Source organism: Camelus dromedarius, chromosome 29, assembly GCF_036321535.1.
Source record: "Camelus dromedarius isolate mCamDro1 chromosome 29, mCamDro1.pat, whole genome shotgun sequence".
NCBI lineage: Eukaryota > Metazoa > Chordata > Mammalia > Artiodactyla > Camelidae > Camelus > Camelus dromedarius.
In genome coordinates, this window is record NC_087464.1 from 1,002,884 (window position 1) to 1,017,452 (window position 14,569).

At 48.0% G+C, this 14,569-nt stretch overlaps 1 protein-coding gene across 1 annotated transcript in view; it reads right to left on the reverse strand.

Annotated features, from left to right (window-relative positions):
* GABRG3 (gamma-aminobutyric acid type A receptor subunit gamma3) overlaps window positions 1-14,569 on the reverse strand; it is a 423,003-nt gene that overhangs the window by 189,298 nt on the left and 219,136 nt on the right. The window lies entirely within an intron of this gene.

Consider the following 14,569-nt stretch of genomic DNA (forward strand, 5'->3'; position numbering starts at 1 on the left):
CCTGCATCCTAAGCGTTTGTAATCAGTCTCGAAGTCAGTCATTAGAGGCTTCCTGGAGCACCTGGAAGGGGACGCCCCTGGGGGGAGCCAGCCCCCCAGACAACACTGCTGGTTGCCTTTGTCCATCTTTGCCTGCCTGGCTGTCCCCCCCGAGTAGACACTCTGGTTCCTCACAGCCATAAGGAAGCCACATGGCTCTTCCCAGGCCGTCCCAGTCACTGCCTTTCAGGTCGCAGACAAGCAGTCACCGGCCCTCAGGGCAGGGGGTGCGCGAGACCTGTGAGCGGCCATCCCTTCTTCTCACAGCCCTGCTTGAAACGAAGGAAACCACGTGGTGGTGCCCAGCCTAAGTCTAGGTCCTTCCATTTGTCCCAGTTTAACTTGGTTGCTGGGTCATCTCCTCAGACAGAACTAGTTCTCCTCGGGCCACCCGAGCCCTGGTCCAAGGGCCTCCACCCGGTGTCCTGCCAGCCTGCCCCACCTCGTGCAGCGCTGTGTCTGGAATGCTTCACAGAGGCACCCCGTTCCCGCTCTCAGATCAGCCCCCTTGCCACCACCTCAGAGAAGTCTCCCCTGACCACCGGCCTCACACGCACCCACACCAGACGGTACCTAATGTTCTTCACGGTACTTATCTTCTCCTGGAATTTTAATTTTTCTAAACCAGCTTTTCCCATGGGTCGCTGGCGGTCCGCCTGTCCTCGCTGGCACGCTGTGGTGGCGAGCTCAGGGTCTGCGGCGGTCACGCTGGCCTCAGCGGGGACCTTGCTGAGAGCCTTGATGGAGGCGTGGCCAGCGCCCAGCACAGGCGCTGAGTGAGCGAGGCCGCCGTGCCTTTCACGCTTTCCCACTCTTGGCCCCCGCGGTGGACACCCCGCTGCTCCAGATGGCGCAGAGCCCACGGGAGGGATGCTGCTGAGAACGGCAGCTCACAGCTGCACCTTTCACTGAGGATCACCCACGGCCTCGGGGCGCTGCGGCACCCAAGGCTATGCCCCTCCTCGGGGTCCCCGTGGCCGGTGACCAACTGATGTGGAGACACAAAGACTTGATCCCACTGTCTCCGCTCCAGAGCAGCCAGCGGGGAACACCTTCTGACTCAGGCTTTCGCTCTTCCTCATCCTGCCTTTCTCCGTCCTTTAAGGGGTAAATCCAGACAGCACCCCTTCTACATGGAGCTCTCCAGCTCTGCGTGCTTTCAAGGATGGAATGTGACTCACCTCTGTCCCTTCAGCTGTCCCTTTTCTGCTTCTGTTTTTGATCCTGCTAAGTCCCCTCTATTTGTTCTGTACTCCAGTTTTAACATTTCGGTGATGTCTTGTGACTGGCGGGGCCTGAAACCCCATTGGGTAGGACTTCCTGGGGGAAGAGAGGAGATTTCCTCCACATTTTCACCCCTCAACACATAAAAATCTTAGCCCAGGGGAAATTCAGGGTACTCCTGCCCACTTCATCTTGCAAGAAGGAGGGAAGATGTCTTCGTGCTGGATGGAAATATGAAGGAAGCCTGAAATATGGAAATACGGGGTCTTCTTCCCTCAAATGGAGCTAGCCTTTGGTGGGGACCAGAAAGATTAGAAAAAAATCTAAGAAGAACACAGATTTTAATGAATTATGTAACAGTTTATAAGCCCTTGAAGCTGGAGTTGTTGCAAATGTTTCTACAATTTGGACCATACACCATGTCATATTCCTTCCATAAACTGAAGTTTGTTCAAAAAATAATGACTTGTTTAATTCTCATGTACTTTCTAGTACCTGGGGATCCTGCAGAACAGTTATGTTTGCCAGTTTGACAGCTTCTGACACACGATTGTTTAGAGAGACGCTCATCTGAAATACGAATATCTGGCCCTCGAACCTGACACAGAAGGGTGAGCCCAAGCTCGCTGGGAACAGCCACCGTGACCTGGAGAAGAGCATGATGCTGGCATTAAGTAAAAGGCATCGAATTGAATGTCAAGGCAGACCGAGCAATGTCCTTTTGGTAAAATGTCCTTTTCCTGTTATATGGTGAACTCACAAAAAGGGAAACATTTTCGCCATGTGTCTGCTTTTCATGCTTTAAAATATTGGATACAAATGCTACATCACAGGGCTCTTAATGTGACTGAAAAATCAAACCACAAGAAATGTTAACAGCGGAACTAGGCACTAATCACTTTTTACTACTTTCTTAGCCCAAGACCAGTCCTCTGAAAACCTCTGCTTTGACAGAATTCCAAGGTCACAACATTATTAGCCTTCATTCTTGACCCCCTTCCAAAGAACACCTTCCCACGCTGACTCAAACTGCAACAGCATCTTCACCTTCACGGCGGCACCTCCCGGATGAGCCCTGCTGCGGCGCTGGTGCCGTGCAAAAATTCCCTCATGCTGGAATTCACTACTTGTATTTTACATTTTAACCTAATTCTGTCACTGAAGTGAAACCAGCTCCTGGATCTTCCTGATAAACAGCAAAACAGAAAGGGGATAGTAAAAGGTAAAATTTTGCCACTTCTGCCCTTGTGATTTTTAATCTTCCGTATATATATTTAATTGAGCCAATCGGAACTCTTGAAAGACAGTATCTTGGAAGAGCGTTCAATCTAACGCTAAATGCACGCACACAAATAGCCGATCATTTTGGATGGTTAACGTTTGCGGTCATCACCATTAAACACAAGGAGTCCAAAGCCAATAAAATGACCTAAATGAATGTGTGTGTGTGAGTGTGTAAAATACACACATGTGTATTAATTGTTTTAACTTGGTGTTTTCTCAAAAGTAAATAAAATGGGGATATTGAAATATCCTCAAAGGGGCTTCTGAACACAACCTAAAGAAATCCTAGTATTTAAGACGCAGGATAACAATCGTTTCGGAAATGTTGGAATTACGGTTTGCATGCAAAATTTTGTAACTTGACTTAATTGACATCTCATCTTCAGTGAGCCTGTCTCCAGCTGATCGTTTCAGAAACGTAACAGAAAGCAAGTAACCATTTATTTAAGATCAGATGAGCTGCCCACCCTTCCCTCCTTGCAGTCTGTTGACCCCTCCCTCTCATTAAAGGCCAGGGTGCTAGTGCACAGTCTTGGGCAAATCCACTCGGCTCTCCATTGGGAGTAGAGGTCCCCTGTCTTCTCCTGCTTGAGGATTCATGAGGATGAAAAGCAGACCATACAGCTGAGTCCTCTGGTGGCTGCTAAATTCAATTTCATGGACATTTACCTGGAAAATTGATGCGACGCCCTCCATTCATCTTGGAAATGAGCTAATTCAGAAGTCTAATACATTGCATGGCCACCTCCCCGCCTCTAGGGAACCATTTAGGTAAACAGACTTCAGCACCCCAGACCCAGAAGTGGGATGTCCTGGGAGGAGGTGCAGATCGCTGGGGAAGTTCTCGTCAAGGGCCATGCTGGATCGCGCTGCAATTGCCCGTGTTCTGCTGAACCCCCTAGCTCCGTGCGTCACAAGGACGTACTTCCTTCAGAGCCCTGGAGCCCAAGTCAAGAGAAGACGACACTGCTCTCCTGCACATCATCCAGCCTGGGAGAGGCTACAGCCACCACAGGTCACAGGGACGGGCTCGCTCACTGCCTGGTGTGATGCTGCAGCATTTACATAGGTAACTGCTTCACCCTGGCCAAGTCCCACTGAGATGAGAAACAGTATCTTTTTTTTTTTTTTCCCCAGTTGAAGAACCTCGAGTCAGTCCCGGAGCCAGCTGCCTAAGCTCATGGCTAAGGAGAGGTGGAGTGTAGCCTTGCATGCACCAGCCAGACTCCAGGGTCACCTGGCTCGCCAGACAGCACCATCTGGAAGCATCAAAGACACCAGTTCACAGGGATGGAGGGAGCATTCCACACATTCTTCTGGAGCCAGAGACACTGGGCTCCTCATCCCAGAAGTAGGTGGGAGTTTAGCAGCCATCGCTGTGGCTGACTCTGAACACCTCCAGCCTCACCTTTGCAGCAGGGGGGATCTCGTTTTGGTAGAAAGGGGCTGTCACTTGTGCAGCTGGGTGGGCAGGAAGGGGGCGTCCAGGCCGCTGACACCCCCATGGGCGGTGTGGGGAGGCCCTCCTCCAGCCCTCACACCTGGCCTGGACAGGGCTCCTGTCTCAGACGGCCACGGCCTGTCTGTCAGGAATTACTCTCCACTGGCATTTCATGTTAATAACGTCTCTTTTTGTACATTCTCATTGGAGCAAGCACACATTCTAAGGAGGGGGTGTCCATACAGAATATTTTCCCATTGTCCTACAGGGCTCCAGTTCCAGGGCAGTTGAACATCCAGGCAAAGGAATGCTAGCTCTTTTTGCCCTGGGGCTCTGACCCAAGCCAAGACCATGTCCCAATAGACAAGGTTTCATCAAGTCCATCCTTCTGTTCCTTCTTGGAATCGCATGCCCCAGGCTGCCGGAGGAAAAGCAACAGGGTTTGGATCTACGCCTGTTTGCACCCCCCCCCCAGTCACCAGGGAAACATGCCTGTGCCACCACGGCACCCTGGATGTCACCTCCTCCCACGGAGTTAGAAGTGTACAGTGAGCCTCAGTGCTTACCCCCTTGTGTGTATCGCATTTGACACAGGGCATCCGGAACTGCCCCAGGTCTCACTCCTCCAGGCAGAGTGGCAGGTGCTCTCCGTCCCCAGACCCTAGTACAGGGCCCGGTGTGTGGGCGGCACTCAAAAACTATGTTAAATTGAAGGACAAAGTAGATAAGCTACAGAAGCTTCTTCTGAAAAACAGAAGAAGAAAAACACATATGAAAACATTCGTACTGGAACTGGATCAGGGAACCGGAGCGTTTCAGAAAGATGCTCAGATACTCTTGGCATGACTTCCCTGCTCAACATAAGCCTCTGCTTTGAATCTCTCACTGAAAGGAAAGGTCTGGATGGCAGTTCAAGATAAACATGTGCAAAAATTACAGAAATTATTTAATAAATGTCCCAAAACTATAACTATATCATTTGCCTATAGCAACTTCACAGAAAAGGTTTGCGAAAAATTTAAATGCAAGATTTATGTGGAGGATGTCTAGCCATAAAGACACGTTCCTTCTTCTTGTACATTTTATTATGTTTTTAACCATGGGGACAGACCACAAATGTTTGTTTCCTCGGCTCCAAATGAGAATTTATAACATCCTGGCTAATATAATTGTATTGTTTATTCTAGCTTTTGTTTTGTACATAATTTGATTACTTGCAAAAATAAAGAACTAAATAAATGTGTTTTCTCATTAAATTAAGTTTTAATTACAGGCCACTGTGTAAAATATTACAAATCTAATTAAAATTGAACATAACTGTCAAAAAAGAAAAAATGGCTGAGAGGGAGATAGAACGGTAAGAATGAATACGTTTTACTTATAATTATGTAACATTTAAACAAAGCAGCTCTGACTGCGAGGGCTTGTCCTCTTTGGGCAAGTGGGCCACTCGCATGCCAGTGCAACCTCAGGCGGGCCCAGCTCACACTGCGTTTGGGGCACCTCTGTGAGGTGGGGCCAGCTTGCGACCAGGAAGCCTCTGTGATGTCCTGGACGGGAAGACAGCTTGGGGCCTCCCTCCTACCCAGTGTGCCTCTCTGTAGCTTCATCCCCACACTTCCCTGCCCACAAAAAGACCCTGCAGTGTATCTCATCCACCAGCAGGTGTCACTGCAGCTCTTGGATCTAAGGTGTCCACCCAACCAAGTAACAGCTCCAGTGCAGGAGTCCCCAGACACTCCTACCAGGACCCCTGAGAAGTGGCCCTCTGCACTGCGTCACTCTGTAAACTGGGGCTCAGAGCTAGCCCTTCACGGAGCTTTGGGGGCCCAAACCCTCAAGCTTTCAGAGCATGCTGCAACCAGGGCCTCCGACATTTCTGTATGCTTCAAGAGAAAAAAAAAAAAAAACCATCACTTTTAGATGGTGCCACATTTCACCCATAGAAGGCTCTTGATATATGTGAGTGCAGATTAAACCATATTTATGCAGCACTTCCTCCTCGCATTCTTTAAATGTTCATCCAGTGGCTCATTTATCACATATCCTGTGCTCTGACATCTTTTCTTTTCTGGACCTCAGTAAACCCTGCAGGCGTAAAGGGCTTCAGGCAGACCTGCTGGCTCAGGGCTCGGCTTCCCTCTGGGTTGAGGGTGTGCCACTTCCTTTGATTTTTTTTTTATTGCGGTCTAGTCAGCTTACAATGCTGTGTCGGTTTCTGGTGTGCAGCACAATGCTTCAGTCATGCATGAATAAACATATACTTTTTCATATTCTTTTTCACCGTGAGCTACTACAAGATATTGAATATAGTTCCCTGTGCTATACAGTATAAACTTGTTTCTCTATTTTATATAGATCAGTCAGTATCTGCAAATCTCGAACTCCCAGTTTATCCCTTCCCACCCCACTCCTCTGGTAACCATAAGTTTGTTCTCTATGTCTGAGAGTCTGTCTCTGTTTTTTAAATAAGTTCATTTGTCTTTTGTTTTTAGATTCCACATATAAGTGATATCATATGGTATTTGTCTTTCTCTGGCTTACTTCACTTAGAATGAGATTCTCCAGGGACATCCATGTTGCTGCAAATGGCATTATTTTATCACTTTTTATGGCTGAGTAGTATTCCACTGTATAAATACAGCACAACTTCTTTATCCAGTCATCTGTCGATGGACATTTAGGTGGTTTCCATGTCTTGGCTATTGTAAACATTGCTGCTATGAACACTGAGGTGCAGGTGTCTTTCTGAGTTAAGTTTCCCTCCGGATTATAAGTTTCCCCAGGAGTGGGATTGCTGGATCATATGGTTAGTCTATTTTTGGTCTTTTGAGGAATCTCCATACTGTTTTCCATAACGGCTGCACTAAGCGACATTCCCACCAGCAGTGTGGGAGGGTCCCCGCCTCTCCACACCCTCTCCAGCATTTATCATTTGTGGACTTCTGACTCTCACCCTCAGGACTTACTGTTTGCTTTGCTCCTGATGGCAAGCCCTCCTCCTCACACTTCCTTTTCCATCTCCACTCACGTTGATTTGCACCCAAATAACACTTCCTAGAGCTGAGAAGACCCCTGCCCAGCGGAGCAGTTCCCAGAAAGGATTCAGAATGCATCTACACTGTTCATCTCCAATCAGCCTTAATCCAAGGTGCTAAAGGGTCAACCTTCTCTCATGAAGTAGCATTTTCACTTGGAAGAACAACTGGTAGACAATTTGTGGTTATTTTCAGACTTGGGTGTTTCGTAGACATTTTCTTGAAAATGACTGAAGGGAGTCTATCACTTCTAGTTAAACAATTGCCAATATTTGTTGCCAATGCTAAATTTTGAGACTTCAAGTTGACATTAGAATTTTGGAAAACTTGTATCCACCAACATGAGCTTGACAGCTTCCCAATACTCAAAATGCTGTTCTCCAGACTCACAGATATAGAATAAGACTTGTGGTTGCTGGGGTGTTGAGGAGGGATAAACTGGGAGTTTGAGATTTGCAGATACTGACTGGTATATATAAAATAGATAAACAAGTTAATACTGTATAGCACAGGGAAATATATTCAATATCTTGTAGTAGCTCACAGTGAAAAAGAATATGAAACTGAATATACATATTCATGTACGATCGAAGAATTGTGCTGTGCACCAGAAACTGATGCAACATTGCAAACTGACAATAACTCAATAAAAAAAATTAAATAAAATACAGTTCTCCTGAGACTGAGAAAGGAGGGAAGGGGGTAGGGCACAACCACTGAAGGAATGACACCGCCACTGGGGACATACTGGTTAGAACCAAGATGGTGGAAGATTCACCTTCCAGTAGACCTTGAGCCTCATGGCGCACCCAAAGGCGCCATGACAGTTCCTAGGCTGACAATAAAAGGGCAAAAAGCAGGTGGGGTGGAAGGGAGGACACTTCCTGGAAATCTTCGCCTCTTCCCCAACATAACTGGAATAATTCTCCTACTCATTAGCATATGAAATTACCCAGCCCATTAGAACTACCAACTCAGAACCTCACGGTCGCTGTCTCTCTTGTCTTTGAGACAGCCCACGCTCTGTCTGTGGAGTGCGATCTACTTTTACTTTAAACTAAACACCCCCACAGCTTTCCATCTCTCTCCCTCTTGCTCTATTGAGATAATCCACATTCACTCTATGGAATGTGTGTCCCCGAAGCCACCCTTCCTTCTGAGTGTAACAGACCACACTCTGTCCACGGAGTGTGTCTCTCTCTAAATAAACTTGCTTTCACTTTACTACGCCTCGCTCTGGAATTCTTTCCTGTCCTAGGCAAGAACTTACATCTACAAGATGGACGAGAGCAAAAGCAAAGGTGATCTTTGTGCTATTATGTTGACATCTGGATGACCTGCATTTTACAAAGGACCAAGGCAGGATGTACCAAGTCACACATGGGTAAAAAGTATACTCCACATACAATACAGACCGATGGAGCGCAGGGTGACAGGGCGCGAAGAGCTCATTTACATAGTACTAGGCTCCGCGTTATAACTAAATCCTAAGAAACCACTACTTGTTGAATTTTATGTGGTATCAAAGAAGAATACCCATGATTATCTGAAAAGTCTAATACAATACTCATCCATTTTTGAACTACACATCTCTCAGGCTGGACTTTCTTCAGTCAAAATTACGTATCACAAAATACTGACTGTGGAAGCTGATATGAAAATCATCTGGCTTTTATTAAGCCCGATAATATAGAGATTTGTGAAAATCTAAAGCAGTGTCGCTAAATTCTCACGAAATCTTTTAGTCTGGGATAACAATTTTTTTAAACAGTAATATGTTGCTTATATGGGCTTTTTTGTTATTTTCAAATGAGTTAATGAATGCATTATTAAAACACCTCAGCTTTAATTTCTAATAGAGTAAATTTTGATAGATAGCCCACATCAATAAAAAGTTTTTAGGGGGTCTTCAATAATATTTAAGTTTTACATAACGCTGAGAGCACTTCTGCTGTATCAGCGCAGAGTTCTCCATCTTAGGCTCAGTTTACACATTCCCACTTCACGGCCCCTAATGTAAATCCCACTGAGATTCAAGTGACTCACTAAGAATGGCTTCGTAGGCAGACCGAGGAGAATGCACATGAAGGGCCAGTCTCTGCTCAGTGTTCGGGAAGGCAGCAAAGAAGATAAACTAAATAATGAAGCGCAGTAAAAGACTGACTTCTGGAGTCGCTCATTGGAAGAATGAGAGTCACAAATAGAGATGCTGAGAGGTCAGGTTGGGATGCAGACTGAGACCTCCCTCCTCCTCCCCCTCCAAATCCTCCCGACCACCATCAAGGACATCTTTTTCAAGTCAATTGTTACAGAAAGCAAAAGTAAACTATAATTATTACATAGCTGTGAAATCCATTATGGTTACTACACCTTCTAAATCACCTAATTAGTTTTAGTAACAGCTTTATCAAGCTGTAAGTCACATACCATAAAGACCACCCTTTAAGAGTGGATAATTCAGTGGTTTTTAGTATATTCAAAATCGATTACCAATGCATTGATTATCAGTATTTAATCCCAGAACATTTTAATCAGTCCAACAAGAAATCCTATCTATGCCTCTTAGCTATCACATCTAATTCCTCCCTAACCCAAGCCCCAAGTATCCACTAATATACTTTTGTGTCTCTATGAATTTGTCTATTCTAGGTAATCATCTAAGTGGAGCCATGCAAATATTTGTCCTTTTGTGTCTAGGCTCTTTCACTTAGTAAAATATTTTCAAGTTTCATCCACATTGTCGCATACCTCGGTACTTCATTTTTTATTGCTGAATAATATTCCATTGTGTGGATATATCACATCCCTTTTATCCATTCATCAGTTAGTGGACATTTAGGTTTTTTCCACTTGTTGTATATTATGGATAATGCTGCTCTGAGCATTCATGTGTAAGTTTTTCTGTGAACATACATTTTCATTTCTCTTGGGTATATACCTAGGAATTGAAGTAATGAATCATATGGTGACTGTGTACTTAACTATTTGAGGAACTGCCAAACTGCTTTACAAAGTAGATGCACCATTTTACATCCTCACCAGCAATGTACAAGGCTTCCAATTTCTCCATATCATAACAACACTTGTTACAATGTCTTTTGTGATACAGCCACTCTGCTGGGTGCAAAGTGGCATCTCACTGTGACTTTGATTTGCATTTCCCTAATGATTAATGATACTCAGTGTATTTCCCCGTGCTGACTGGCTAATTGTACATCTTCAGTAGAGAAATGTCTATTCAGACCCTTTGCCCATCCGTAATGGACCGATTTGTCTTTTTACTGTTGAGTTGTACACATGCATGCTCTTTTTCTCCCTGTTCTCTTGGTCTGTTCCTTTATCCACAGGAGGCAGACCCCCCACCAGGTTACAGACTGAAGTTCACTAAGCAGCTCCCATCTGGTGGCAGATTTTGAGTCACAGAGAGAGCAGGGGCCAAACATACTGCAACTCACAAAAGGACACCAATGGAAACAGGCCTTTCCCTGTTGAACTTGGGACCACTGAGCGCCCTGGGCTTCCCTGGCCCAGCACAATTTGCTCCTGCTGTTCCCTCAGAATTAACACAGTTCTCCTCCCCTCTCAGAGCTGTCTCTGTGAGAATGAGAAGTCCCATGGCGTCCCAGGCTAGGGTATGAACAGAGAGCTTCCAGTCAGCAAAAGCCCTTTAAAAGACTCAGCAACGTGGGCTGCCCGTGCCCTGGGCTGCGTGCAGGACGTGTGCTGCTGAGAACAGCAGGTGCAGCCACTGACCCCTGGGAGCTTTCATCCAGTACATGAAAGTCTTCCAGAAAGCGGGGAGGTACTGAGACTGGGGGGGTTGAAGCATGCTTTTTTGTGAGATTCACTATTTTTGTAGATTATGCTCCATTTAAAGTTGTTACAACATAATGGCTGTGTTTCCCTGTACCCTTGTTGCTGATCTAGTTAGTACTTAGCAGTCTGTTCCTCTTAACCCCCTTCCCCAGCGTTGCCCCGCCTCCCCCACAATGGTAACCACAAATCCGTTCTCCGCATCTGTGAGTCTGCTTCTATTTTGTTATAGTCGTTCCTTTGTTTGATTTTTCAGACTCCACGTATAAGGGATAACATAGAGTATTTATCTTCCTCTGACTTACTTCACTAAGCATCATACCCTCTAAGTCCATCCAGGTTGTTGCAAATGGCAGAATTTCACTCTTATTTATAGCTGAGTAATAACGGAATCACGCTTTAAATGCACGCGAGACGGTCACCCACGTGAGAGAACTCCGCAGTGAAACTTAACTAAATGTTGAGTTTCTACAGTAGATGCTCTTCGTTGGGGCATCACGCCACCATGACCCACAAGATACGAGAAAGTGAATCAGCACTCCTTAAAGGCGCCTCCCGGTGCCTCCCCAGACAAGGAGCACTCCCATCCTCCTCGGGCGCCTGGCGAGCGCTGGGCTGCCACAGCCCCATCCACCTACAACCAGCATCACTCATTGTCAGACAGTTCTTCTCGGGGGTGGGAGGTGTCATGTTGGTTCCACCGAAGTGTGAGATGTGACCCAAGACACAGTCATTATTCGCAGTCAGAATCCTGGAGACGGAGATGATGCTGTGAATTAGAAAAGATTCAAGGCTACAGTGAGGGCGGCACTCTCCTGAAGTCCATGCTGTGCTTCTGGGAAGGAGATGAGTGGACTTGTAGTATTCCCTGGCGAATAAGCCACAAAGGATAATTGGCACCTGCTGTCAGTTTTCTTGTCTCCAAGAGCTAGGCTCACATTCTCCACAAGTTATCTAATTTACCCTCCGCTTATCACCTTAAAACTAAAAAGTAGAAAGATACAGTAATTGCCTGATGCCATCCAGCTGATCAGTGCAAGCTCGGATTTGAGCCAAGGCGAACTGACTGCGGAGCTGGCCAGCTACCTCAGCCACCCTTTTGTCCTTCTTTCAAAAGCACTTTGAAGAGGGTACAGGGTAGAGCTCAGTGGTAGAGCACATGCTTTGCACGCAGAAGGTCCTGGGTTCGATCCCCAGTACGTCCATTAAATAAATAAGTAAATAAGAGGCAGTGGACCCGAACAAAAACCTGCATGGCATCTCAGAAAAAATAAAGCAGAATTTGAGGGTGTGGCATGGGTTCTGTTATACGCAGGGGAATCTGGAGAGGCTCCTTGAATGGGGTGAACTTTCACACCGGGGGTCTGAGGCAGGTGTGCCCAGCATGTGTGGGACCCAGCGTCTAGCGTGGCTGAGCCCCTGGAGAGGCTGGCAGAGCAGCTGGGTGGGAGGTGGATGTGCTTGGGAAGGCGGTATGAACTTGGCCTTTGCTCTGAGTGAGGTAGAGGGCAAGTGCACAGGCCCAGCTGACCCTGTGGCTGCTCTGATGAGATGAAGTGTCAGTGCCCCGGTGGTGCCAAGAGGCATCTGCCAGCATCCGCACAGACAGACCACCATGGGGCCAGGTGGACGCTGAGTGGACTGGACACTTGGAGGATGCAGGGGCTGGGTGCGAGGGAGAGACAGAAGTCAAGGACAACTCTAAGGTCTGCAAACACAGGGTTTGCACTTAGTGAGTAGGGAAAAAACCGGAAGGAACATATTTGGGGTGGTTTGTAGATGTTACCTTGAGACACCCAACCAGCAGACCATCTACCCCCTTACACTGGCTCTCTGTCAACAATAGCAAAATTAAGAGATAATACAGAAATCCGTTCTTATCCAGTGAGCATGCGTGAGGCCCTTCCTTCCACGTGCGAGGGGGTTTCTTGCCGTCCACCTCCATAATCCTGTGTGTTAGGTGTCACTATCCCCACGACTCCTACTGGGCCAAAGAACGCGCATCATGTGACCCTCTGCCTCTTCCCTGTCAAGTGTGGGGCAGGCAGGGAAGACACACAGAACGTTGCTTGACCTTGACCTTCAAGCTCAACTGTAGTGACTAAGGTCAAAACCCAACCCTAATGTGTGGCCTGTGGGCTTCAGCAAGTCACCCTCGTCTCCTGCTTCCCTGTTGGCAGCATGAGACTGAGACAGGAGGGAAGGGGGCAGGGCACAACCAGTAAAAGAAGGACACAGCAGTTAGCTCCAACGTGGTGCAAGTTTCTACTCCCGGTAGACCTCGGGCTTCAACAGACATGGAAATGTAACAGCTGCTAAATGGTCCTCCCTCAGGAGCCAGGACAGCTCCCAGGCTGCCCATAGAAGGCCAAGTGTGGGCGGCAGCCCAGTTCCCAGGAATCCATGCCCCTTTCCAAAGTGGTCTTCATAATCCTCACTTGTTAGCACATGAAGGTACTGAGCCCAAAAACTAACACCCCACACCTCGTGGCCGCTCTCCCTTCTGAGTGAGACGGCCGCACTCTGCCTATGGAGTGTGTCTACTTTTATTTTAAAGTAAACACCCACCCCTACACCTCATGGCCTTTCTCTCGCCTTCGGAGATGGCCTTCACTCAGTCTATGGAGTGTGCATCTCCCTGAGTAAATCTGCTTTCTCTCTACAATGGCCCCGCTCTTGAATTCTTCCCTGTGTGAAGCCCAGGAGCCTCACTTGGCGGGGAGCGTCCCAAGGACTCCGCGGAGACCTGGGCACGGCCGTCCTCTCGCCCACGTTGTCCTGTGTCAGGAGGGCGCGAGCACCCCCCTCAGAGTCAGTGAGAAGCGGCATCTGCCGGTTCCGGGTCCAAAGTGCGCTCTCGGCCGCAGTCTCTCCCTCGGAGTCCTGTACAGCAGTATTTTCAGTCCTCATTTGAAGACCATCAGTCTGCTCGATCTGCCCTGGATTTACGTCCTGGGGATCCCCTGGGTCATTTGGTCTGGGGCTCAGGAAATGCAAGAGGAAGGGGCCAGCTGCTCCCCCTCGGTCCCCTCCCACCCTCGCTCCGCCTGTCGTGACTCAGGAGGTGACGAGTGGCCGCCAGATGGGGTTAAACGGCTCAGAGCGGCTTGGCAGGGTCCCTACGTACCACAGAGTCTTAAACGGTTCTAAGACAATAAAAAGGAAAAGAAAAAAGAAGAAACGCTCACAAGGAGGGATCCCTGGCTTGTGGCGACCTGTGTGTTCCAGCTGCGAAGAAACGTTCAGTGGACACACCGTGTCCCACGGAAGCCCGCGCCTCCCCGAGCTGTGTCTTCCCTCCGGCCCGCGTGCTGGCCGCCAGGCTCCCTCCCTTCACCCACAGGGCTTCCGGAACCTCCCTCACGGGGCCCCCTCCCTCTGCCGGCCGGCCACCCCAGGCTGTCCCCGAGCCTGTCCCCGGTTCTGCCCCCCAGTGGCCTGACATGCTGGGCTGTCCCGGGACGCGTGGAGCCGTGTGGTTTCCACTCCACCAGGCAGCAACGGAGACCTCCCTCTCCTCCCTATCGCATCTGCCCGCCCTGCAGCCGCTCTGCAGACGCCTCAAGGCAGCATCCATTTTATGCATCTTCAGACCAACCTGTGTCTAATAGCTCCGTACTGACTGATTGACAGCTTATCAATCTTCAAAGAAAGACAAGTGCGGCTTGCTGGGCTGACTTTGGACTTTACCTCCCGTGATCCCTCCCAACTTTGAGCCGTGAAAAGGCCC